Source organism: Lissotriton helveticus, chromosome 9, assembly GCF_964261635.1.
Source record: "Lissotriton helveticus chromosome 9, aLisHel1.1, whole genome shotgun sequence".
Taxonomy (NCBI): Eukaryota; Metazoa; Chordata; class Amphibia; order Caudata; family Salamandridae; genus Lissotriton; species Lissotriton helveticus.
The window spans coordinates 325,914,705-325,939,575 of NC_136070.1; the positions used below are offsets into that span (position 1 = coordinate 325,914,705).

At 42.7% G+C, this 24,871-nt stretch overlaps 1 protein-coding gene and 1 long non-coding RNA gene across 2 annotated transcripts in view; one reads left to right on the forward strand and one right to left on the reverse strand.

The window, feature by feature from the left end:
- The window catches only part of LOC144782739 (uncharacterized), a 108,747-nt gene extending 91,109 nt beyond the window's left edge, over nucleotides 1-17,638 (forward strand). Inside the window, exons 2-4 of the long non-coding RNA XR_013601234.1 lie at nucleotides 10,384-10,524; nucleotides 16,880-16,994; nucleotides 17,182-17,638. This is a non-coding gene — a long non-coding RNA (uncharacterized LOC144782739). The remainder of the gene's footprint in view (nucleotides 1-10,383; nucleotides 10,525-16,879; nucleotides 16,995-17,181) is intronic.
- The window catches only part of KCNK10 (potassium two pore domain channel subfamily K member 10), a 434,219-nt gene that overhangs the window by 329,908 nt on the left and 79,440 nt on the right, over nucleotides 1-24,871 (reverse strand). The window lies entirely within an intron of this gene.

The window sequence follows — 24,871 nt, forward strand, 5'->3', positions numbered from 1 at the left end:
ATTGAGCCCATGACCAATGAAGATCTGGGAGACGATGGGGCCCCTCATCACATTTTGCAGTGGGGCCCCATAATTTTGTGTTACACCAGTGGCCTATGCTGCCTGCTGGTGCGGCCAGGGCTGCATGCTGGTGCCTGCGCTGCCTGCTGGGGTGGACGCCCTCCTGGCATGCAATTTGGAATCCACACCGCTTTGGCCTCACTGTTCTGTCCATAAGATACCGATGCTGCCGATCACCTGAACTCTCATCAACAAGGCACCGGGCCATCCACCCCTCACACTCAGTATGGGGTGTCCACCTGGTTCGCTGTGCTTCCCAGGGGATGGCTCCCACTTGGCTGATCTTTTCCTCTGTTCCTTTTGGATAGGAGTGTGCACTTCAACAAGTTGGGTTGGTTGAATTGGGTGGGGGAGGGTACTGCTATGTGTTTCGGCTTTTTTCTTTTTTATCTGTACAACGGGTTGCAATATCTCATGTATATTGCTTCTGAATGACACACACTTGCATTGATGTCTACAGGTAAAGTGTCTAAGCCTTTAGCCCCTTATACTTGGGAGTTTCCTCCCAACCCCTGACATGCCGACTGTGCTCCTAATGACATGGAATGTAAGGGGTCCTAATGACCCCAGAAAGGTGAGATTGGTGTTTGCCGCAAAATTGATATAGCACTTTTACAGGAACTGCACCTGACGAAGGCGACCAGGATCGGATGCGCTCTGGCTGGTTGGGTGAGGCACATGTAGTAACCCACTTCGCCTATGCGCAGGGAGTTGCTGTACTCATTAGAAGGGGGTACAATTGCGAACACTAACAGCCTGATTCATGAAAACCGGAATCTGCGATTTCCCAATTGTGATTAACTGCGAATCGCAATTTAGAAATCGCAGATCGGCATTCATGATTTTTTCCGATTAAAAAAAGCGATTTGCACGCGGCTGCAAAAAGCGTTAGCGAGTGTCGAAAATCGCAGATTATTCGCTATTTTCGGCAACATCCGTGTAGGATTTGCGATATCGCAAATAGCGATATCGCTAATTGCGAAATCGCTAATACGCGTGACGGGAAAACGGGAAGTCGCTTTTCGAGCACAGTGATGACATCACAACCAGGAAGCAGCCAGTTCCCACCCCCATTCACCACAGTGAGGCAGACCTCGAGGCAGCAACTGAGTCAGCTCCTGCAAGGACACCTGCAAACTTGGAATACCACACCCAATCTCACTGCAGCAAAGGCAGAGGAGGCTGTGCCAGGGCCCAGCAACACCGGGCGCAAGAGAAAACTGAAGTTCTCCGAACAGGAGTTGGAGCACCTCATCGAAGGGGTGGTAGAGAACCACTCCAAACTGTTTGGGAAAGAGTCAAGGAGGGTGCCTGAGCAGGAGAAGCGGAGAATATGGCTCGGGATAGCGGCCACAGTGAACTCCGTGGGCGTGGCATACAGGTCACTGGATGAACTAAAGAAGAGGTGGTACGACCTCCGAGGTCGTGCCAAGGAGAGGGTTGCCGAGAGGCTGGGAGAGTCCCTGGCCACTGGAGGGGGAGAACCAACAGTCCCTCCAAACACCGCCATGGAGGACCGCGTCGAGGACACGTTGGAGTCCGAGGCGTGCATTGGGGTCATCAGATTGGACTCATCCCGCCCCACCCGAGAGCCAAGGTAAGTGGCATGCGACTGCGACCCTGTCCCCTATGAATGGCCATTACCCTAAAGCCTCCCATAATGTTCCAAAGTCATGCCATCGGTGCACATTAGGTAATGCCCTAAAGCATTGTGGGACATGTAGTGTGGCCACAATCTACAAGTACTCCAATGCAGCCAGACAGGTTCCAAAGCACGCAATGCCACAGCCAGTCAGGGAATGTCATCCAGCATGCATGTAGCAACTGCACGTGTGACAGATACATGCAACTAATGGACGTCCACTTCCCCTCACAGGTGGCGCAGACAGCAGCGTCAGTGACAGGCTGCTCATCGATGAGCAACCACAGGATGCGGAGGAGGTGCCGTCACAAACACATCCAGCACCAACAGGCGCTGCACCAACCCCTGCAGCCAGGCCCACAGCATCAGCGCCAGCACCAACAGGCGCTGCACCTACCCCTGCAGCCAGGCCCACAGCAGCAGCGCCAGCACCAACAGGCGCTGCACCAACCCCTGCAGCCAGGCCCACAGCATCAGCGCCAGCACCAACAGGCGCTGCACCAACCCCTGCAGCCAGGCCCACAGCATCAGCGCCAGCACCAACAGGCGCTGCACCAACCCCTGCAGCCAGGCCCACGGCAGCTGGAGCCTCCACATCTGCTCCAGCGACAGCGGTGACACAGCGCCCACCCAATGTGGGCAGCCAGCAGAGCAGGCATGGCAGGGCTCGCCTGCAGAACAATGCACGCAGCGGCAGGAGGGGGATGGAAGTGCGATTGCCGAGCATGAGCATAGAGCGTAGAATGCTACGCATTCACCAGATGCAGGCACGCCGGCAAGGGGCCATACAGATGCAGCTGCATAATATTGGCCACAATGTGGCAGGTGTGGGGGAGAGGATGGACCGCATGACGGCAGCCATGGCAGGTGTGGGGGAAAGGATGGACCGCATGACGGCAGCCATGGAGGCCAACACTGCTGCGCTAATATCACAGCGCAACACCGGGCGCCGCCACCACCGGCAGCTACTGACGCGGCTGTCGTCATACACCAGGTCTAACTATGTGATCGGCAATGCGACATCCCAGCTATAGCGACGGTCCCTGGCGCAGCAGCAGCAGCTAATCCAATGCTGCGAGGATGTGGCCAGAGTATTAGAACACCTCACCACTGCCGTTATTGCACTCCACCCACCTGTACCTGGCAATGTCGGGGGGGACGATGCCAGCGAGGGCACCTCAAGTGTGAGCAGCCAGTCTGCCTCACAGGTAGCGGTGTTACGACATAGCACCAGGCCCACTGCAGGGTCACGTGCGGTGGCAGAGGAGGAGCCAGAGAGGCGCTTGGGTGATTTGCGCCGGAGGCGCACCTGAATAACATGTACTTTTACAGGCACAGGCTGGCACTATAAGCCTGCCCTGTGTTTTGGACGCAGCAGTATGGGGCAATACTGATTGCATAGGAAGGATGGCAACTTGCACTATTATTGTGAATCAAACAATAATATTTATTCTTGCATCATACATTGGCGTCCTGTCATTATTTCAATTTGCATGCAATTGTGATTTGTTGGGTGAGGGGAGTGGGTGTACTAGAAACTGTTCATTGTGATGTGGTTGCGGCGTCTGTGGCCTTCAGCTGGGTTCTCCCCATGTGCATGACGCCCATGTGCAGGTGGCCGGTCGTCCCCTTCCGACTCACTGCCAGAGATGTCTACAGGTATCCTGCGCCTGGTAGCAATGTTGTGTAGTATTGCACAGACAGCCACAATGCGGCAGCACACATCAGGACTGTAGTACATGGCCCCACCAGTCTTGTGAAGTATGCGGAATCTGCTCTTCAGTAGCCCAAAAGTCCTTTCAATGCAATTCCTTGTCCGTATGTGTGCAACATTGTAACGCCGTTGCTGTGGTGTAGCAGGGTTGAGGTATGGGGTGAGGAGGTATTCACGGAGGGCGCACCCACTGTCACCTGAATGAGAGGCGCAGAGGGTGAGTGCCTGTGCAGCGCAGCTACTACATCGCAATGTGACATTGTGGACAAAGTGTACTTACCAAGTAGGTGTCCTTCCCCAAAGTCTCCCCTGGCCAGTCGTGTGTGGAGGCCGCTGTGCCGGAATATGAATGAGTCATGGGTACTCCCTGGGTACTGTGCCACTATGTCCGTGATGTATGTCTTAGCATTGCAGACCATCTGGATGTTGAGGGAGTGGTAGGACTTGCGATTGCGGTACATGTACTCCGTTGCAGATGGTGGGCAGATGGCGATGTGTGTACAGTCAATGCATCCTATCACATGTGGGAAATTGGCAACATTGTAGAATTGTAGCTTGGTCGAATCCAAATCCTGTTGGCTGGTGGGAAATGTGATGTGTTGGTGTAGCTGGGTCAGCATTGCGTCAAGGAAACTCCTTAGGCAGCAGGACATGGTGGGCTGGGATATCCCCCAGCAACCGCTACTATCCCCTGGAAGCTCCCAGAGGCCAGGAGGTGCAGGCTACACAATACCTGGACATGTGTAGGCACGGCATTGGTCCGCCTTGTTGGGTGCTGCATCAGGGGGTCAAGGTCCTGTATTAGCTGTATTATCATTTCCCCATTCAGGCGGTACTTTGCATATATTTGCTCTCTGGTTTGGCCCAGCAGGGTGACCCGCTGGCGGAATATCCTGTCCTGGATTATGCGTCTCCTCCGTGCTGCTCGCTGTAGCCTTCGCCGCCTGACCACCATGTACATTCCTGGCATTGTGAGACTCCAAATGCTGCTGCTGATTCTCCTTATGTGTGTTTGGTCAGGCCTGCACCTGTTACTGATTGGCCAACGGTTTTTCAAAAAAAGAAATTTCAATGGCTTTTATGGTTACCACCTGCTTTGGGTTGTCCTTAATTTGCGCCTCGCAAACAGCGATATTGGGGTTTTTCGCTATTTGTGATTTTTCATGATTACCGATTGTGAGTGTGTAGGGAATTCGCAATTTATTTCGCAGTTTCCGTGGTTTGTCGCATTTTCCGATTCGCTAATGCTCTCCTGCCGGGATTCTGCGAATCTATTTGCGAATTCGCTATTATGTGTTTGCGAATTCGCTATTGTCGTGGTGAATGCCGATTGGGGAAATTGCGCCCGCAATAGCATTTTCGCAGCTATTGCAAGCGCAATTTTGCTTGATGAATCAGGCGGTAAGATTCCTATGTGTTAGAAAGGGGAGGTATATGACATAACGGGGCTTAAGAGTTACCATAGCATATGTGTACGGCCCTAATGCATACTCTTCAGATTTCGTCTCTGAGGTATGGAATAAAATTACATGCTATAACCACACTACGGTTCTATGGGGGGAGACTTCAATGTGGCGCTTAACCCCCATTTGGACAAACACCATCTGCACTTAGGCCCTGCCCCTAAGCTGATGTGCTTTTGCCCTCTTTGCTTAATGAGCACAAGCTCATCAACATCTTTTATGTCTGGCACCTCCATTCACTTGGCTGCTCATGCGTCACTGAGGCCTGTGGGGCTGGTCGCTTATAAACTATTGATTGGTTGAGAAAAACATTGGCACACTCACTGCTGATGTAGATCATCTGGCGCGAACATTATTCGATCATATGCCAGTTATTCTGAAACTGTTGTTAAGAGAGGGGGCTGCCACAAGTTCTCATGTAGGTTGCTGCCCCACGCCCTCCAAGACCCTGTTTTTAACACGGAAAATCGGACTTCTCTGGCAGAATACTTCCCGACCTATATCAGCTTGCTGGACTCTGCTGGAGTACTGTGGGAGGCTTTTAAGGCCTACATCAGAGGCATTTGCATTTCTAAACAAGCCAGAGTGCCCGAGGATCTGAGGGCACATTTAGCCATTCTGGAACGAGAACTACGGAACCTAGACCTTCACTATATCACCGCTGGCGACCTGTTCCTCCTGGCACAGTTTGAGGTGAAACTATCGGAGTTTGAAGAGGCTGCAGAATGGTTCCTGCAAAAGGAGGCGATAGCTAAACAATATGGAGAGGAGGACAGGGCCTGATAGCCTCGACAGGCAAGAAATTGAGCAACTCTTCCATTCTGGAGCTGACATTGCTATAATGGATCTGTTTCCCAAACCACATGTGCAATTAAGCAAGTTCCATTAGAATTCTATATCACGCTCTATGCCTTCTTGGGTGGCATCCTGGTTGACAGACTCACTGAGTAGTTTACTTGGTGACTAACTTCAATAAAAAATGGTGGGGAGCAAAAGTGCTAGTCAGCATAAACTCGGAGATGGAGCGAGACCTATTGGCATTGCCAATGCTTATTTTGTTATTTTCTTTTTCTTGAGCTATTCGTTCTCACAAAACCAAACATACGATAAAAAAAGCAAAATGCTCACATTTGTAGATTTTGCACGGCTGCTATAGTTAAATACTCAGAAGATTAAAAATCACCTTTAAAAACTTCAATTGAACAGCTATAAATAGATTACTAAAAACCAATTGAAAAAACTTCAATTATATGGTTACGATTTTCACTGTGAATCTCAACAAACTGTCCTAGTTAAGTTGAAAAGGCGTTCAAAACTCCCCCCCCTGAGCACTCAGTGACATCACCGGTGACATCACACATCTCCTCACCATTGACCTCAAATTGGAGGTGCTTCTGCTACCAACTACCTTCTAAACATGAACCTCTGTGTTCACTTCACCCCACGTTCAGTGTTTGATTTCACCATGCCGCAAACAAATTAATTTGTTAATGTCTCTTCACATGTTTTTTCTTTGTGTTCATGTCGATATAATAAAAAAGAGTCATGTGAAATGTTTTACTTTTGAAAATGGGAACAGTAATTGAGTATTCTGGTCACCTGAGCAAACCTTTTTAGAAGAATCACAGTGCAGGCTCTGATGGCTCAGTACCCCTCATCGGTTACTGATGCTACATAAGCCGTTATGCATCAACACATTTTCCCTTAGACAATGAATAGGTAAAAGCCTTTAATACATCAGGCCTATATTTCCTAGCTGCTTCTATTATCTTCAGAAAACACTGTCAGTTTTAACAATGAGGATTTGTAGGCATTTCCTCGCCTGCTCAGATAGTCAATTCCATGTGTTTGGATCATAAAATGAAATTGTTTCAGGTGGAAGTCTGACTCCTGCCAAAGTTTATTCATATATTCATACGTATTCTATATTTTAAGTCGAAACAAAATAAGCTTTGAATCCGGAAACCCTACACAGATTTTGTTGTCATAATTGTTTTTACTCATGTTTTGATTATTTTTCCAAAACATCTCTGAATACAAAATGGCACAGGGAGTTTGCCTCATTAATGGCGTAGCGTGACTGCTGATTTTCAAGCAGATAATTATGGTAGATGAAGCCACCTTATCTTTAAGGAGGGAGGAGTTTGGTGACAAAAACATGAGCAGGACTCACAGCTCTGTAAATGTCAGGTTCTGACTCGCCCCTGTTACCTGCTGCCGGAGAATAGACAATTTTCTTCGTGCCATTGCCATCCAAACTCATGCCACTGAATAAAACCAGAATTTATCTAAGGTCTGAACTCACTTGAGATAAAAACAAATCTTTTAGTTTAGAATGAAGAAGTAGGAAATGGTTCCAGACGGCTGCTAAAAACACAGTCCCTAAAGCCATATTCAATGTTTGCTGGGGCGCTGCAGGCTATCTGCCTCAGTGGCTGAATAATTGGGACCAGGGTTGCTGACAGCAGTAGCCACAGTGGACTCTGATGAATAGAGACTAGCTAGGAATATATTGCGAAGGCAGAAAGCTGGTAAAATAACTTTTAATCTTACTCTCATCCTGATGTTTAATTTGGTGTTTACATCTGAAATAAAAAGGAAAGATTGGAATACACAGTGACCAGATATTGAAAAACACCTAAAAAAATACAGCTCAGGTCTAATGTCCAGGTGTAGCAAGAATTCTACTCATTATCATGATGAGCTTTATTTGTCGTGCACTCAACAAATATCTTCTATCTCTTCCCATTTGGAAATTACACTTCTAAAATGCAATAAGGCAACTCCAACGTTACCCTATGGGAGGCATTGGCATTGCAATAGTGAAAAACGAATGTAAATGTTTTTCACTACCAGGACATGTAGAACTTAAAAGTATGCATGTCCTACTTTTTGAATACATTGAACCCTGCCCTCTGGACTGTCCGGGCCTACTCTAGGGGTGGCTTATATGTACTAAAATGTAAGGTTTGGGTCTGCCAAAAGGTATGCTTTGTCAGGTCGAAGTGGCAGTTTAAACTGCACATACAGACTCTGCAATGGCTGGTTTTAGACTTGTTTAAAATGCTACTTAAGTAGTTTGTCACAATCAGTGCTGCAGGCCCACTAGTAGCATTTAATATACAGGCCCTGAGCACATGCAGTGCCACTTTACTCTAGAATTATGAGTAAAGTAAATATGGCAATTGGGTATAAGCCTGTTCCAACATGTTTTAAGGAGAGAGCACAATCCGTTTAGCACTGGTTGGCAGTAGCAAAGTGCACAGAGTCCTATGGCCAACAAAAACAAATTTAGCAAATATTGGAGGTCAAAGACAAAACGTTTGGGGATGACTTTGCAGAAAAGGCCAAATCAAACATCAGTCTTTCTGTCTGTGAAGGCATCTTCCTCTCTATGTATAGGAAGTTGAGATTCACCTGGCTTGGTAAACTAATTTATTGTTTTGTTGTCTTCTAAATTCATCAACATATCAACTTATACTACCCTCTCTGTCCTTACTGGATTGTCTTCAATTCCTGCTGCAGTATTGAAACAGCTGTCTTTTAGAAGAGAGATGGCGTTCTCAGCATGGAGGGCAAAAGGCATTTATATCTGCCAAATCTTTAGTCCTTCTCAGGTACTTATGACATGACCAACCACAGGACCTTTATTGCTTTACTGGCTTCTTACCTGGGCATCAGAGAAAATTTCTAGAACAATTTCCAGTTTTACTTAGCACTTCCATATGAAATTCTTACAACCAGGCCATTTCCTATACCACAATATTGCCATTATAACTCTACTTATAACTATAGCATACAGTGTAATCAGAGAGTGGCAGTGGCGGATCCTCTGCTAAGGCGGAGGAGTGTTGTCCCACTGCAATGCAGCAGTGAAATAAAGGAAACAGAATATGATAACAACTAGATTTTATTGTCATTTCATGTTCTCTGGCTTTGTAAGCTTTGCGGGAAGGGCGGGGCCAGGCTGCTCACACAGGAGCAGGGAGAGGAGTAGTTTGCCCCCTCCAAGTGCGCATGAATGTTTGTCCGGCCGCCTCAGGACGGCCACACATTCATGCGCACTTTGCATGTTCTCCATGCAGGCTGCATTACAGCCTGGGTGGAAAACATGCCCGGGCTACCACTGTCTGTCTGAGTGTCAAACCACGGCGTTCAGACCAATCACAACGCTGCATTGCGGCGTTGTGATTGACTCAGGGGAGCCAATCACAACGCTGCATTGCAGTGTTGTAATTGGCTATGGTGATCCTGGTGCTTCCTCCTTCCTGTTCTGGCTGGGAGAGATGGCAAGGGACATGGAGGAGAGACTCGGCAAGCAGGTACATTTTTTTCTATTTTGTTTATATCCTCTCACCATCCATACCCCTGTTCCCGATCAGTGCTGGCCGCCACTGGAGAGTGGTACTCTACTGTTTGAGAGATGATTTTGCAATATCCAAATCTGGGTGTATAGCAACTTCTTCAAACGTCATTCTTCTAAGACTAAGTGTGTATGATTTACTCCTCCTTCTTTCGTAGCTGGTTCCTGCTTTTCTCTCTCATTAAGAATCTCCATTACCATCGCCATTACCAAATGAGACCTATTTCATTCCTCTCTTAACCTTAAAGCCTACTTTGACAAATCATACAAACCCTGTCTCTTACAACTCCTCTGACAGAAATAACTCTGCATTTGTTTTCTTCCATCTTTCTGAGACCCAGGTGAACATCAGCCCCAGATTTCACTTCGAAAACTCCTGCGTGGCTGTCATTTTCCATTGGCCCCTTACTCTTTTTATAGACATGTTTCTTACCTAAGCCCAACTAGTTATGGCAAAGAGGTATGAACACTCCACTGAGGCCTTGAAATCTCCTATGGCTCTCTATCTAGCATAAGACCCATTGCATCACTCTTGAAAGTATTTTCATATGTTTACAATTTCACTATCTACTATAACGTGTTCCTCTGTTGGTAGAACTTTATCACATACAACAAACTGTTCATATGTAAGGTACTATCAGACTCAGATGCAATGAAATGTCCACAGTCATTTGTAGAGCATAATCTGAACTGGTACAGCGAGTAGACCTATGTGAAGAAAATCACCAGGGCTGACTCAGAGCCCACTGTTAGAAGTTGTATTCTCCATAATAGGTCTTTAACAAAAGACAGCTAAAATATGTCTGTGTGCAAGAACTAATATTGGTTATTGCCAAAGCTGAACAGCATCTATAAAAAAGGGGGGCCATGTTGAATACATGTGCATGCATGGTGAGGTGTGCAATCTCAAGTCATCACACTAAAATGACCCCAGCATGATGAAGCATACATACATTTGAATTACCATGCATGCATAATGAGACAGCCGCCATTTTGTTTTTGTTTTTATTTACAACAACAAATATGAATTTCTAGAGCATGATTGATGCTCTGAAGAGTGTCTCAGCACCGAAACTATAGGGAAGTGAATTAAGCCAGATCAAAAGTTAAATCTTCAACTTTTTCTTCAATTCCGTTTCAGACCTTTCAAGACACAGCTCAAGATGTAGTTTTTTCCAGGCAATGGGCACGAGAAAAGAGAAGAAGCGATGGCCTTTCCTTGACCGATTGATCAGAGGCACCACTGCCAAGGCCAACTGAGTGAAGCAAAGCTCTCTTGTGGGTGAGTAAAGCTGTGCTCTAGCTTCAGGATATTGAGGGTCTACATGACATAAGGCTCCATGGATCATGGCAAATGGTTGACAACAAGATCAGTTTCCTGACCAGAAGCGTAAATAAGGTGGAACTGCAGTTCTAAAAGGAAGCGTAAGAAGAAGTATTTCAGCCTCATTTTGTATTATGTGAAGACTGTAACTCAGGAAGTTTTGCAGGCCTAGGTAGAGAGCATTAGTGTTATCCAATCTAGAGATGATTAAAGCCTGAACCACCGTTCGAAGCTTCCAAAAACATGTCTCCGCTAGTGGCCTGACCTGAGACTGAAAAGAAAGCTGATTATCAAACTTAATCCCCAAGTTTTTGACCACTTCAGTATGAGAGGCCAAAGTAGGAGCACACTCCGGCCAGCACTTGGACAACTCCAAAGGAAACACCAGACAAAAAGAAGGGCCTCAGTCTTATATGCATTGTACATAAGCTGATTCTGTAATATTTAATTGAAAGCTGCTTGGCATGATTTGGTACAGCCGGAGGCAATCTATTCACTTATATTGAAGGAGAAAAGCAGCTGGATTTCATCGGCGTACAAAATGATATTTGCTCCAAAGGATCAACAAGCTGCGCCAAAAGGGGCTATATAGATGTTGAAAGGTGTAGGGCTCAAAGCAGAGCCCTGCGCCACCCCCACTGCCAGAGACTTATTACCTGACGAGAAAGGAGGCGTCCAGACCTCTTGGCGTCTATTCTCCAGAAAAGATTTCATCCAGCTCAACGCTAGGCAGGGGCTGCCTTAGGCATGTGCAAGCAGTGTACCTGCACAGGGCCGCCAAACCCCAGGGGCCACCACGCCAATATATATCCTTAATGTAACAATCCTCTGAGGATGGATACATATTTGCGTGGCGGCCCCTGGCAGAGATTGCGGCCTCCGGATCTGTTCCACTTCCAAACACCCTGACTCCCGCCCGGACCCCCTCTTCCGGGCCCCCTACCTAAGCTCCCTGCCCAGGACCGCCATGAGCCTAGAGCCGCCACTGTGCTAGGCAATCTAAACCAATGGCCTTTAGACGGAGAAGAAGCAGAGAGTGCAATACCATAACAAATGCCGCTGATAAATCTAATGGTATCAACACAACTTTGCAATCCATATCTAGGGTACCTTTCCAAGATAGCGGACACTTATCAGTAGTGGTACATTAAAAACATTTATAAGTGAGACAAAATTACAGCAACATGAGTACTGTTGCCAGACTTTATCATTTTGGTTTATTTACTGCTTTCCACATATTACATGAAACCCTGGGTCTTGGTCCTCCTCAAAGGCAGCATTTTTAGTACTGGAGGAGGTGTGGACTGCTGCAAATATGCTCCTGAAGCTGCTGCTGAGCACTAAATAACCAGAGCTTTTGTTTCAGTTGCAAGTCCTGTGGAAAGTAACTTAGGCCTTTGAAAGTATTTCCATTTAAATCCTGACACGTCCTTAATATTTTCTTATTCTGTTCCGAGTTTTCTGTGTGAAAATTATTGGAAATATTAGCCATGCCATTTATTTCAATATTCAATTCAATGTACACTTTCAAGATACCTTGAAATATATATTTGCTTTTTCTTCAGTACTTTGAATTTGTTTTTCCTTACTTCTTTTTGAACAATGCTTTACAAACAAGATTTCACAATTCCAATTTCTTGGCACTTGCATTACAAAGGCGAGAACAGTTGGTTTTAGAGAGGAGTGGCCTAGCAGCAAATTGTAGCTATCAAACCATCCAAACAAATACAAAATAGTTAGACGCACAACATTTAAAAAACGCGAGAAAAGGGAGCAGGTGGGTTCTGGTGATGGGAAGTAAAGACTGATGAGCAGTGGGATGGAGCACCAGTGGGGAATGTTTAATCAAATAAAAAAGACAAAGGCAAGTGGGAAGGGGAGGGGTGGGGGAAGTAATGGGGGAGTAACATAGATATTGAAGGTGCGGGGATATGAGAGAGGAAGAAGCACTTAGGGAAGAAAGATAGAGAACACATGTAATTCAAATAAGTGCTGGAAGCAAAAGAAAAATGTAATTCCTTGATGTGAGGCTATGCAAGGATACAAATCATACATGCAAAAGGGTGGTAAAGAAGCTATGCTCCAGAGGAGAGGCAAATGCAAGGAGAGGAAGGAAACCCTATAGTAAGATGCAAGCAAATGAGATTAACAAAAGAAGCCAGCAAATGGTAAACAATGGGCGACCAAAAGCCCACTTTAAGTGTTGATAATGTCCAGTTTAGGTCTTTGACAACAGACAGCTGAAGGTTGTCTTTAGGCGAAGCCTGAAAACACTTGGATTCAGTCAGAAAGCAGGGGTGCGGGTGTAGGAAGAAAGGAATTTCTATGAAAAGTGAGGATGAAGAAGGGGCATAGAAGGGCATTCCTGCGAAAATAACCACTTTGTAGAATACAATTATGTCAAATTGAATTTTGTCAAAAAAATCAATAAGTCCGACTTGCCAATGCATGGCTTATTATCCATTATGTCAAAAGGGATACAGAATATGATCTTGAGTTATTGCTTCTTAAATTGAATTTTCTCCTCCCCCTTACCTTCAAGTTGAAACCTGAGAAATGTGCCATATAACTTGCACTTTGATGAATTTAATGTGGATTTATATCTGTTGTGAGCTGCTTTCCTATAATTGAAAAGTATATGGAATATTGCATAGTATCTTTTTGAGTACCTTAGAGGGGGAAGCTGTAACCCATGTATTAAGAATGATAAAATCCACAAGCCCATACATATTCAGAACTTGACACGTTAGTTTAGTATTTAACAAACTTATGATGACATTTTCAGTCACTCTGAGATCTATTACAAGTTGGATCCTCAGACGGATAGCGCCCCACACAAGTTTTGCCGGGTACAAATACGCACTGTGGTAGACCTAGTGAGTTTCGGCATACAATTTTCCCCTGCTGAAAGCTGAAGGAAGCAGGGGAAGCAGAATATGTGCATGGAAACGGTATCAAACTTGTGGAAATCATGCAGAAATTGCTCCCTGTTAAATCTCGTTTCTCCTTGTTATCCCCATTTCTAGATCCAGAAACTCATAATGGCTGTTAACTGGGTTCTGATACTGTTTGGAATCGGTATCTCCAGCCCCAGTAACTCTACCCCCAATTTCCAGCTGACTTATAATGGGGCCCTATATATTTGATTGTTTTTGGTGACTAGCAATATTCCAATTAGGTAATGTTTAGATTTTGCAGCTCTTGCACAGTGCTTGTGAAATCTATTGTATCCAATATATTTTCATCCTGCCCCCTTGCGGATTGGGATCAAAAATCGGCCCAAGCACACCAAAAAAAAGTGGCCCACATTCGCATATTGCCTTTCCGCAAAACACTGCTTCAGTTTTATGAAAAGAAACGGGGTGGGGCATGTTTTATTAACATTATCTAGATTTAAAAAAATGCACAGATTAGTTCATACTGCTGAGCCACACATGAATGCAAGTGAGACCACTTCTGCTCAGGCCCCCTGCCCCCGCTCAATCAGCGTACAATAATGCGCCCGCGCAGCTAGAGAAAGGGAGTGATACCTCCACCCATTTGCCTTTAGAAAGGCCACTCAGACACCCACTGGGCCACTGGCGGCGGCATTCTAACAGCACAGAAAACCCTGAGGCTGCCCAAAAAAGTAGCCCACAGCTAGAACTCGGCTACAGGTACTTCGGCCAGTTCCTGAGTGCCCGTGTTACCAATCCGATCCTATCCTGTGCCTGCTACTCACTTTTCCCCCGTTTCAATTGGCCGTAGCATACTATTTCCTGTCGCTCCTCGTGTATTTGCTCTCATAAGACTCTCATCGGCCAAGTACTGTGTTCATCCGCTTTGGTGGAACTTCTCTTAAGCATCTCAGCCTGCTGCCACTACAAGAGCGACACCCTTGGTTTAAAGTTACAGCGATGCCTGAGTGCAGCGAGGAAGGATTTAGTTGCCCAGAATCACATACTGTTCAGCTCAGAGAGGGACTCAAATCCAGTTCCTCAGTTCCCAGTTGACAGCTCTGGCTGTAATTCCACATTTGCAAACTCTACAGACAACATTTTTTTCATACCGCTATATGTTTTTGATACTAGTTTTTACTGGTCTTTGCTTTGGTTCATTCCGGGCTCTTCATTGCGTACCTCAATAATGGCCGCCATCATTAACATCGCCGTTTACCTCAGTCTATTCGTTCTAGTTATTTGTGCTCCAATCACAAGACTATGTCATGTGACCACATCTTTTTTTTTTTTTTTGAGTTTTATATTGCGCGAACTAGACCCGACACATTGGGTATCAGAGCGCTTTACATGAGCACCAGTTTTGTTACATGAGGACACTTTCATTTTTGGTAGGCACAGGGATGATTAAGTGATTTGCCCAGAATCACAGGATGTTGAGCGTCGTTGCAGAGACTCAAACCCAGTTACCCAGCTTTGAGGTCGATCGCCCTAGCCGTAAGGCTACATCCTTCTCTTTCATAAAGAGGGCTGCTTAATGGACGTTTAGTGTTTACAGACCCCTTCTGCACCTTTGGTTATCATGCCAATAAGTCTAATATGCTTTTAGTCACATTTGTACCATGTTATTATAATGCCCGCTAGTCACTTGTGGCATACTTATTTTTCTGCATAACAATTTATTAAGACTCGTGGCACGCCAATGTCCTAAACCCCCAGTCATCTAATTTAACCCTTTCCATGCTGCCGTCGGCCATTGGCCGACGACAGCACTACCTGCCCAGTGCTGCTGTCGGCCAATGGCCGACGCGGCACCGCCCATTTTGCGGAAGTGCCGCACTTCCGCAAAATCGCAGGCGCATGAAACGGGTTAATCCTTGATATAATTGCTACTATAGTCCAGTTGCACTTTCACCGCAGCTATTTCACCCATTATCAATGTTAACTTTGCCACATATTATACATTGAAATGCAATGGATTAAATACTGTCCGCTACTAAGGCCAGCATATTGTTGATTAAGGTGACGTCAGGTTCTCTTAATCCTTCACAGCTGCACTATATCTTTTAGCGGTCAATACAAGTACTTTTCACCCTTGCTCAGCGTCATATAAAGACAGTCTCTGCCGTACATATTTTTGTAATAATTAATACTATACAGTCTCTGATCCAATCGAGACGTTCCTTGAAATTTGAATGTACCTTCGACTTGCTTATTTCTCTGTATGGCGTTTGTTTAAAATGTGTGACACGCCGATGCATTGTATACCCAGCCGTATAATTGAATATTTCACATATGATCCCGAACATCGCACAGTGCTCCTGCTCCCTTTTTTTAAAGATCGTATTTACATCACAGCTTTCTGATCTACTATTATCCCTTGCCAATTGTAACACTTTCAATTACACACTGCCAGCTATTGTTGTCAGCATGTTTTTTTAGCCGGTTTTGGATTCTCTTTATATGTATAATTTGTAGTATTTATCAGCAGTTGACACTGCCCGCCTAGAATATGAGTACTTTTTACCCATATATTATTATAATCTCCACTCAGTCTCTTTGAATTAATTGAGATGTTTTTTACTTTTTCACTACAACTTCATTCGCCACTATATCTTGAAATGGATCCGATCCCAGGCAGTACTTGCATGCCACCTGTTTTTCTACAGCCCATTTAAGGTTGCCCGTGCCCATCTTTCTTTCATTTCAGACTCATTCCTGACGTCTCAGTTCGGATGATCCTACGGGATCTTTTCTATACCTCACATCGCATCTAGAAATTCACACTGGTGGGCGGCACCCCTTTTTTGGGTTGAATTGTCAGTGTTGTCATTGTTTTGTATGCTGCTTCTACCTTATAATGACTTTCTGGTCAAGAAGGCTTATATTGCACAACTGCTCACCAGCCTGAAACTTAACAACAACAAATAATATTATTAATGTGGGCCGCAGCCCTGATCGATAATTAGAAAAGGCTGTAGCTCAGTGGCTGCAGATCCTGTCCATGAGTCAAGAGTCATGGGTCAGGTTCAGGCCTCAAAAAACATGTGACGTGTCACATGGCAGGTCACGTGACCATCTGTGGTCGTCAGCACCAGCCAGCACCAAGGACAAAATCAACAGACGCCACCACAAACAGTGAGCCCTTTCAATATTTACTTTCTGAAAAAAGCAGTTAGAAGCCAATGTCATCTAGTCATTTAGCAGAGATATGATGTCATTATAAAGGATTTCTAACAGATATAAGTAGCCAAAAAATCACGTTGAGGGCTTCCTGGTGAGAGACCACACCTCTGGGCTCCCTCCTGCACCTTATAGGTTTAAGTCCTCCCTCTTTTTAAGAGGTATGAAATTGACAATCCACTTTTTAATTGCAGCGTTGTGATTGGCTTAGGGGAGCTTGGGAGCCTTGGTGCTTCCTGCTCCTGCTTCCTGCCCTGGAGTCCTGGAAGCAGGCGAAGAGGACCAAGAGACGACGGCAGAGGCCCACAGGTAAGTGATTGTTTACTTTTTTTTTCATCCCCCGCGACCCAACGCCCCTAAATAGCAGCAACCACTTATTAAAACAGATGTGAAATCTAGGCAATAATGGGTGCATACATGTTGTCATACATAGATCACCGTATAATGTTGCTTTTATGTAACACCTGGTATGAAATATTCTTTTTGTGTGCCGCAGATGTGATCCTGTCCCACTGGCTGTGCCAGTGGTTGGAGTGACTTCATCCGTGATGGAAGTGAGGAGCCCCAGTGGTGGAAATGACTTGCACCACGTGGAAAGGCGCAACAGCCTCTTAAAGGAAATGTCGGGGTCCTCTTTTATCTAAGTATTTATTTTTTAAAGTATTTATTATTATTGTGCAAAATATGCATTGCTGTATCCAATATATACCAACATTGATTTAGCAGTTAGACCAGAAGTTCAAGAATGTAAGAAATGTGCTCGTTTTTAGCATGTGGCGATGCTTCCAATTACAGCTTCATTTCTTGTTCCACGTGTAATGGATTCAAATCCACAATCTATGAATTTTGTATGACCAGAATCAGCACTTTTCAACCATTTCTCTTTTTCATCCGTTTTGTATTTCAACTCCGTGGCATGTCGGTGAGCTCAATAAAGAGAAATGTCAATTAACTGGGGCAAAATATGACAAATTGTATGAGAAGACGATGCTTTTCTGGTAAATAAAACGACTTTTACTAAATTAGCAACGATTGGACTCAATAGGGGGGGGGGGTGGAAAAGCTGAACAGCGACAAGAAAATGCAGGTGAAATTAACTACACTATAAAAACAGATCACCCACGGTGACAGTTTAGACAAGACAGCCTCTCGAGACTAAGCAAACAATAAGAGACAAGGTGTTTCCTGCCGTAAGTAGCGTTGATTTAAATACAACCCGCAGCGGCAGATTCGAGAGTTTTCCCAGCGCGCGCGGCTAGCAATATTTTCTCGTTGGGAAAAGATGGCGCCACCTATCAAAACTTAATTATGAAACCGAACAGCTAATGCACTTGAGCAGAGCATGTCAGACCTCATCTCAAGCATGTAATAAATTCCATGATCATCTTACTACATTTGTAGCCTACCGCAGAAACCTGAACATTCATGGCTTCCAATGGTTCATCAGGTGCAGTGGCACCAGGACCCAGAGACCCCAGGGGCCAACTGGACCCTGATTATTGCAGTATTTTATCATTCAAACAGCAGCCAGGGGGCAAATCCTTCCTTGCACTGGGACCCGTGAAGCACTGACTAAGATCCTGCAGCAGGGAGGTAACACATACCCCTGCAACCCCTGCAGCGATAGGATTCCAAACCCTTCAGGGGGTCCCAATTCAGTTTGAAGCCATGACTAACTAGAAGTGTCAGGGGCACCTCATCACATTCTGCAGGGGAGCATCATTTTGAGTTATGATATTGTTTGCAAAAATGGGATTCTGTTACATCTAGTTTAGATAGAAAAAAGCGGTTCCATTTCGATGCACATGCACTATTTCAAAACCAGTTGAGTGTCCAACCTCTAAAGATGGTTCCTATGATTTACCAGGAATGACTTCTGAAGTGTTCTAGCTACGTGAGCATTCATACATGCCAAAATATGTCTACATTATCTATGTGTAAGAGCTGTCGTCTAGAGTAGAGAGTCCAATGTAAGTCCTGCAGGGCATTCGTGATACTATTTCAGGATCAATATACAGGTGTTTGATTTAAATTTATTAGGTCTTATTCACAAAGGAATTTTCAGCCTTAAGCGTGGATTTATGGTCGGAAATACCACTTTTACCACCGCTAGGAATTCATAAAGGGATTGCCGGCAGATGCAAATTAATTTACTACTGCAGAATTCTCCAACAGGGGTTCAAAGAAATCTGCAGTAGTAAATTTCAATCAAGGGGTAGCAAAAGGGCATTTTAATGTATGGTATGCATTTGAATTTGGGGAACACCCACACATTTGTTTGTTTATAGCCATTCACAAACTTCGATACAACCCCTTTCCACCTGGCAAATGGTCAGACATTTACTCCAAGCAAGGGCTGGAGTAGCCCTTAGTAGTTGAGCAAAAAGCAATGCATACTTCTCTTTTAGACGCAATGACAAATTTTAACCTAAAATAATAGGGCTAAAAAAAGCAAGCTCTGTGTACTCGTGTTCCAGTCATTTGCATTGTAACCTTTGTCCTACAGTATAATTTTGCTGTGAATGTGGTGTAAATACATGACAGGACATAATGGCCAATTTCACGTAACAAGTTTATCACGAACCTCCCCAAATTGCATCAATTACAAATGCATCATTACAAAATACAGGAGCATCTGATATTACTGTGATCCACCATTTTCCACATTTGGGGAGAAACATCATTTTTTATTACAGTAGAGAGCGCTTATGGGACACCTAGGAGATGTTGGTCCTTTTTTCTAATTTTCTTCTCTAACGGAAGAAGTTTGATGTGCGTGTATGCTTCCAATCTAAGGGGCTTAATGACAAAGGCATGCCAGAGTATGTAAAGTAGCAATCAAGTTGTACTTTAGTATGTACTCTCATGTGCCTTTGTTAATGAGCCTCTAAACTTTTAGAATGGGAAAAAATGGGACTATATCAGTCATGTTAATATACAGTTAGTGCAACTAGAAAGCACTGTGCTCTCTTTGTACTTTTACTAATAGGAAGTTAGACGTTTTGGGGCAGATTCACAAAGACAGACAAGACTATGTAAAGAGTACTCCCTCAGAACTACTTCTGACACTCCCAAATACTTTTATGAATCAGGTCTAAAATCTTAGAAGCGATACAGCTGAGGTTGACTGCAGGGCTTGACCTACACCTGGAGGCCAATCTCCGCTGCACATAACCATTGGGTAAGCAAGCAGGGCTGGCCCCTTTCATTTATTTTTTAATTACTTTTTACTATTTTTTATTTTAAGTGGGGGTTTGTGAACCCATAGAGGTGCGTGGAACTCCTGCAGAATTAATGAACCCAGTTCTGGGTCCACAAACCAGAAAGGGGGTCCATTCTCCGCACAAAATTGCTTGATACATTATGAACAACACTTCCTAAAAAAAAACCAAAACCAAGTCCATAATATGATTTTTAAACGTACAGTGGGAAAGTGTATAGCCAACTGTCGCGGTGATAACTTGATGTAATCAGCGATGTAATCAATTATGTAATTTGCGATGCCATCAGGGATGTCATCAATAGGATAAAATCTGTGAGGTCATAAGTGCATGGTGGGGGCATTCATCATAGTTAGCTCACTGAACTATAACTGAAGAAATTCAGTGTTTTTTTGGTTGTTCAATGTTCTTTTTAACTCATTTGAACACCTAACTAAAACGTATCTTTAAACTTTGTTTTTTTTTCAGAGAATTTAGAGGGTTTTTTAACATAACCCAAGATCTTATTACCATACCAAACTATTACATCACTTAAACCTTTATTTTTTTCCCCCTGAATTTCAGTTCTTTTTAACGTAACAGAAGATCATTTTACCATACCTTACCATAACTATAACTTCTCTTTAACCTTTGCTTTTAAGTGAATTTATGGGTGCTCTTTGATCAAATTCAGACAATATTCCCTTTGCAATGAGCAGCAGGCCCACCCCTGTGGCTTACTAGCCTGTACCATCCTGCCAACTCATAACAGACTGTCCTCCATGGTCAGTCTGCTTCCCTGCAAGCACCTGTCCCGTCTCTCCTGCCCTCTGTGGTCAGCTTACTGTACCTGCTCCTGCCCCCATTTTATGTGTTCGATTCCCCTGCCCCCTCCCACCATAGTCTGTTGTGTTGCCACTCCCTCCGTTGCTGCCTTTGCTCCCTCTTTCTACATGTGTGTACCTCTGCCACCTACCTCCCTGGGCCATTTGCTGCCACTGACCCTTTGCTGCAACTTCCCTCCTTTGCAGTTACTCCCTCCTCTACACTGCCCACCGGTTCTGAGAAGAAAGGCTGGACCTGTCCCTTCATTCCAGTCTGAAGTGACCCCAAGGGGAAGCTGACTGACCTCCTGTTCTGAGCTACAGGGAAACACCAATCTCCACAGGCCTCTCTGCAACTGCCCAGCTCCTGGTCCCCAAAAGGTGCCTTCCAGGTCATGGACCCTTGGTGTGGCGTCAGTTGCACTTCTCTTTAAAGAAAAGGAGAAATCCAGAAGTTTTGATCTCTTTGCAACCAGGAACGGGACTGTTCGGGCCAGGATCTTGCCACCTATGCCGACCGCCAACGTGAAGCTTTGGTGAACCTTACTCTGCACTAAAGTGACTGCAACTGACAACCAGCAATGTGAGATCTACTCTTCGCACTACAGCATCAACAGCCCATCGTGACCGCCAATGCGAAGTTCCAGAAACAACCATCTGTGACTCCTGACAGGCTCTTAGCTCTACAGCACAGTGCCGACCATCAGCAACGATCATCATGCTCTTCGCACTACAACAACGACCATCTGCGATACTCTCCCTGGTCTTCATGCCCCCCCCCACTGTGATTGGAACTCTTCACTCTGGACTTTAGAAAGTAACTTTTTCAGCTGGTCTAACCTGGCCCCTCTATCTGGCCCGTGCTCCATTGTGATCAGCCTGAACTTGTGACTGTCACCCAGTCTTGAGCGACCAGATAACCATGAGTGACGTTTTGTGCTGTTAGGCACTATACTTACCTTAAATCTTTGAAATTGCATATCTCTGGTTCTGCAGAGGTGTAATTTTTTTTATTTTGATTACAAATAATTTATTAAAATGTACTCTCTTTTGCTAAACTGGTGTGGGATTTTCCTTGTGTTGTGTTTTCACATTAGTACTATTTGCATTCTACAAAATGTCTTTACACATTACCTCTAAGTGAAGCCTGCCTGATTTTTGTGTAAAACTAACAGAGGGTTAAGCACGGGTTAATTTAGTGACATTTCTGGTTCAACCAGACATGGATTGTGGCAGTTGCTTGAGAAGGGCTCGCACCCCCCTCATCTAACATCTCAATTTCTCACAAGTTATAAACATTACGTCATCAGCCTATCTTCTGTAGAGAGGGCCAAGCTTGCGTTGCTGCCAAGCCTGGACAAAATGAAGATGTACTTTGTTTCAGGGATAAGCTTTGACAATAATATCACATATGTTTCATCTGTTTTTTTAATATTTCTGCCTGATTTTTTCCAATGTGTCATCTTTTTCAGCAGGATAAACATTCTATGATGCAGATTTGTACAGAAAGGAGCACCTACTCTTACTCATAACTTGGAAATAAATGAAAAATATGTTGAAGTCTCATTCAGGCAAAGTCCATCGATGGAAAACACATTGAGTGCTTGACCTGGTTGCCAGTTGAAATGGCTTGTGTGAGGGTTGTTGAAAATTCGATTTACTGTCGCTAATAATAAAAACATGAAAGGAAATTAGTCCAGGGCGGTGCACAGACATAATATCAAGTTTTTTATTTCGACCTACAGTAATATCGAGTTGGGAATATCGAAGTGACAGAATATCGACATCAAGCATATAGGTGACCAGAATATCGACCTGAAGGTAAGAAATATAGTTTTTGTTAATATCGAAGTCAGTAATATCGATTGAAAAAATATCGTTGTTAATAATATCGATGTTTATTTTAGTGTTACGTATTTTAGTATGTATTTTATATGTATGTGTTCTATATTGTTTGTTAAGTATTGTATTTTGTTTTTAAATATATGAATTACATTTTTAGAACTTACTGATTTTTTTAAGTCATTTTTGCGTTTTAGTACCGTAGCGGGTTGTGGGTTTATAGGGGAATAGGGTGGGAAGTGATTTAATTATAGTAAATTGAAAAATAGTTTTTAGACATTATTACATTTTCTAAAATAAATATAGTGTTTTAGTTCCCTAGCGGGTTGTGGGTTTATAGGGGAATAGGGTGGGGAATAATTTAATTATAATAAAGTCATAATTAATTTTTATTTTGTGGTATTGATAATTAATTTATTGTTAATTAATTATTAATTGTTAATTATTTTTTATTAATTAATTGATAATTATATTAATTGTGTTAATTTATTTTAGGAACGGGTTGTGGGTTTATAGGGGAATAGGGTGGGAAGTAATTTATTTGAATACAGTAATTATGATTTTATGTTTATTAGCATTGATAGTTAATTTATTGTTAATAATTATTAATTGGCAATTCGTTTTTATAAATTGAATAATTGATAATTGTATTGTGTTTATTTATTTTGGGAGTGGGTTGTGGGTTTATAGGGGAATATGGTGGAAATAAATTAATTATAATAAAGTAATTATTATTTTGTATTTATTGGTATTGATAATTTATTAAGTGAATATTAATTGGAAATTAATTTTTATTAATTAATTAATTTATAATATTAATTGTGTTCATTTATTTTAGGAGTGGGTTGTGGGTTAATAGGGGAATAGGGTGGGACGTAATTTATTTGAATACAGTAATTATTATTTTATGTTTATTAGCATTGATAGTTAATTTATTGTTCATAATTATTAATTGGCAATTCATTTTTATAAATGGATTAATTGATAATTGTATTGTGTTTATTTATTTTGGGAGTGGGTTGTGGGTTTATAGGGGAATAGGGTGGAAATAAATTAATTATAATAAAGTAATTACTATTTTGTATTTATTGGTATTGATAATTTATTAAGTGAATATTAATTGGAAATTATTTTTTATTAATTATTTAATTTATAATATTAATTGTGGTAATTTATTTTAGGAGTGGGTTGTGGGTTAATAGGGGAATAGGGTGGGAAGTAATTTAATTATAATAAAGTACTTAATACATTTTATTTATTGGTATTGATAATTAATTTATTTCTAATTAATTATTATTTGGTAATTCATTTTTATTAATTGATTATGTTATTATTATATTAATTGTGTTAATTTGTTTTGTGAATGGGTTGTGGGATTTTTAGGGAAATAGTTTGGTAAGTACTTAATTTTATTAAAGTAATTATTAATTTAAATTTATTGGTATTCATAAATAATGTATTGTTAATTAATTATTAATTGGTTATTTAATTTAAAAAAAAGATAAGCATGTTAAATGCAACCCTCTGCTATCCAACACTTTCCCTACTGTTGCACTCTCTGGAGTGGGATTAGTAATTTTTATCCCTACGCTATCCAACACCTTCCCTACTTTTGCACTCTCTGGAGTGGGAATAGTAATTTTTACCCCTATGCTATCCAACACTTTTCCTATTGTTGCACTCTCTGGAGTTGGAATAATATTTTTTACCTCTACGCTATCCAACAATTTCCCTACTGTTGCACTCTCTGGAGTGGGAATAGTAATTTTTACCCCTATGCTACCCAATATTTACTGTTTTAGTTAATGTAGTGTATAATTCATTTTAAAATACATTTTTAATTTGCTACACATATTTGTTATATTTTTATTCATATTATTGTTGTATTTCTATATATGTATTTATAATTTATAACATGTTTTTTAACAATTTATAAGTTATTACAAAAATTATTGATAAATATTATTAAGTAACTATATATATTATATTTTATAAGTATATGTTTAATTTATTTTTACATTATATGTATTAGTTATCATTTTAAACATTTAAACATATTTTTAACTATGCTTCTTTTAATTATATGTATTATTTACTTTATTTTACATTATTTTTTAAACATTTAAAAAAAACAATATTTGTAACAACGATATTTTTGACAGTGATATTTTTGACAACAATATTTTTGTACTTACCATAATGTAGATGGGACTTCGATATTGTGGACATCGATATTTCGCCTCCAATATTTTTTACGTCGATATTTCTGTAGTGGATATTCTGTCAGTGAATCGTCCAGGGCAGGCCTAGCATTGAGTAG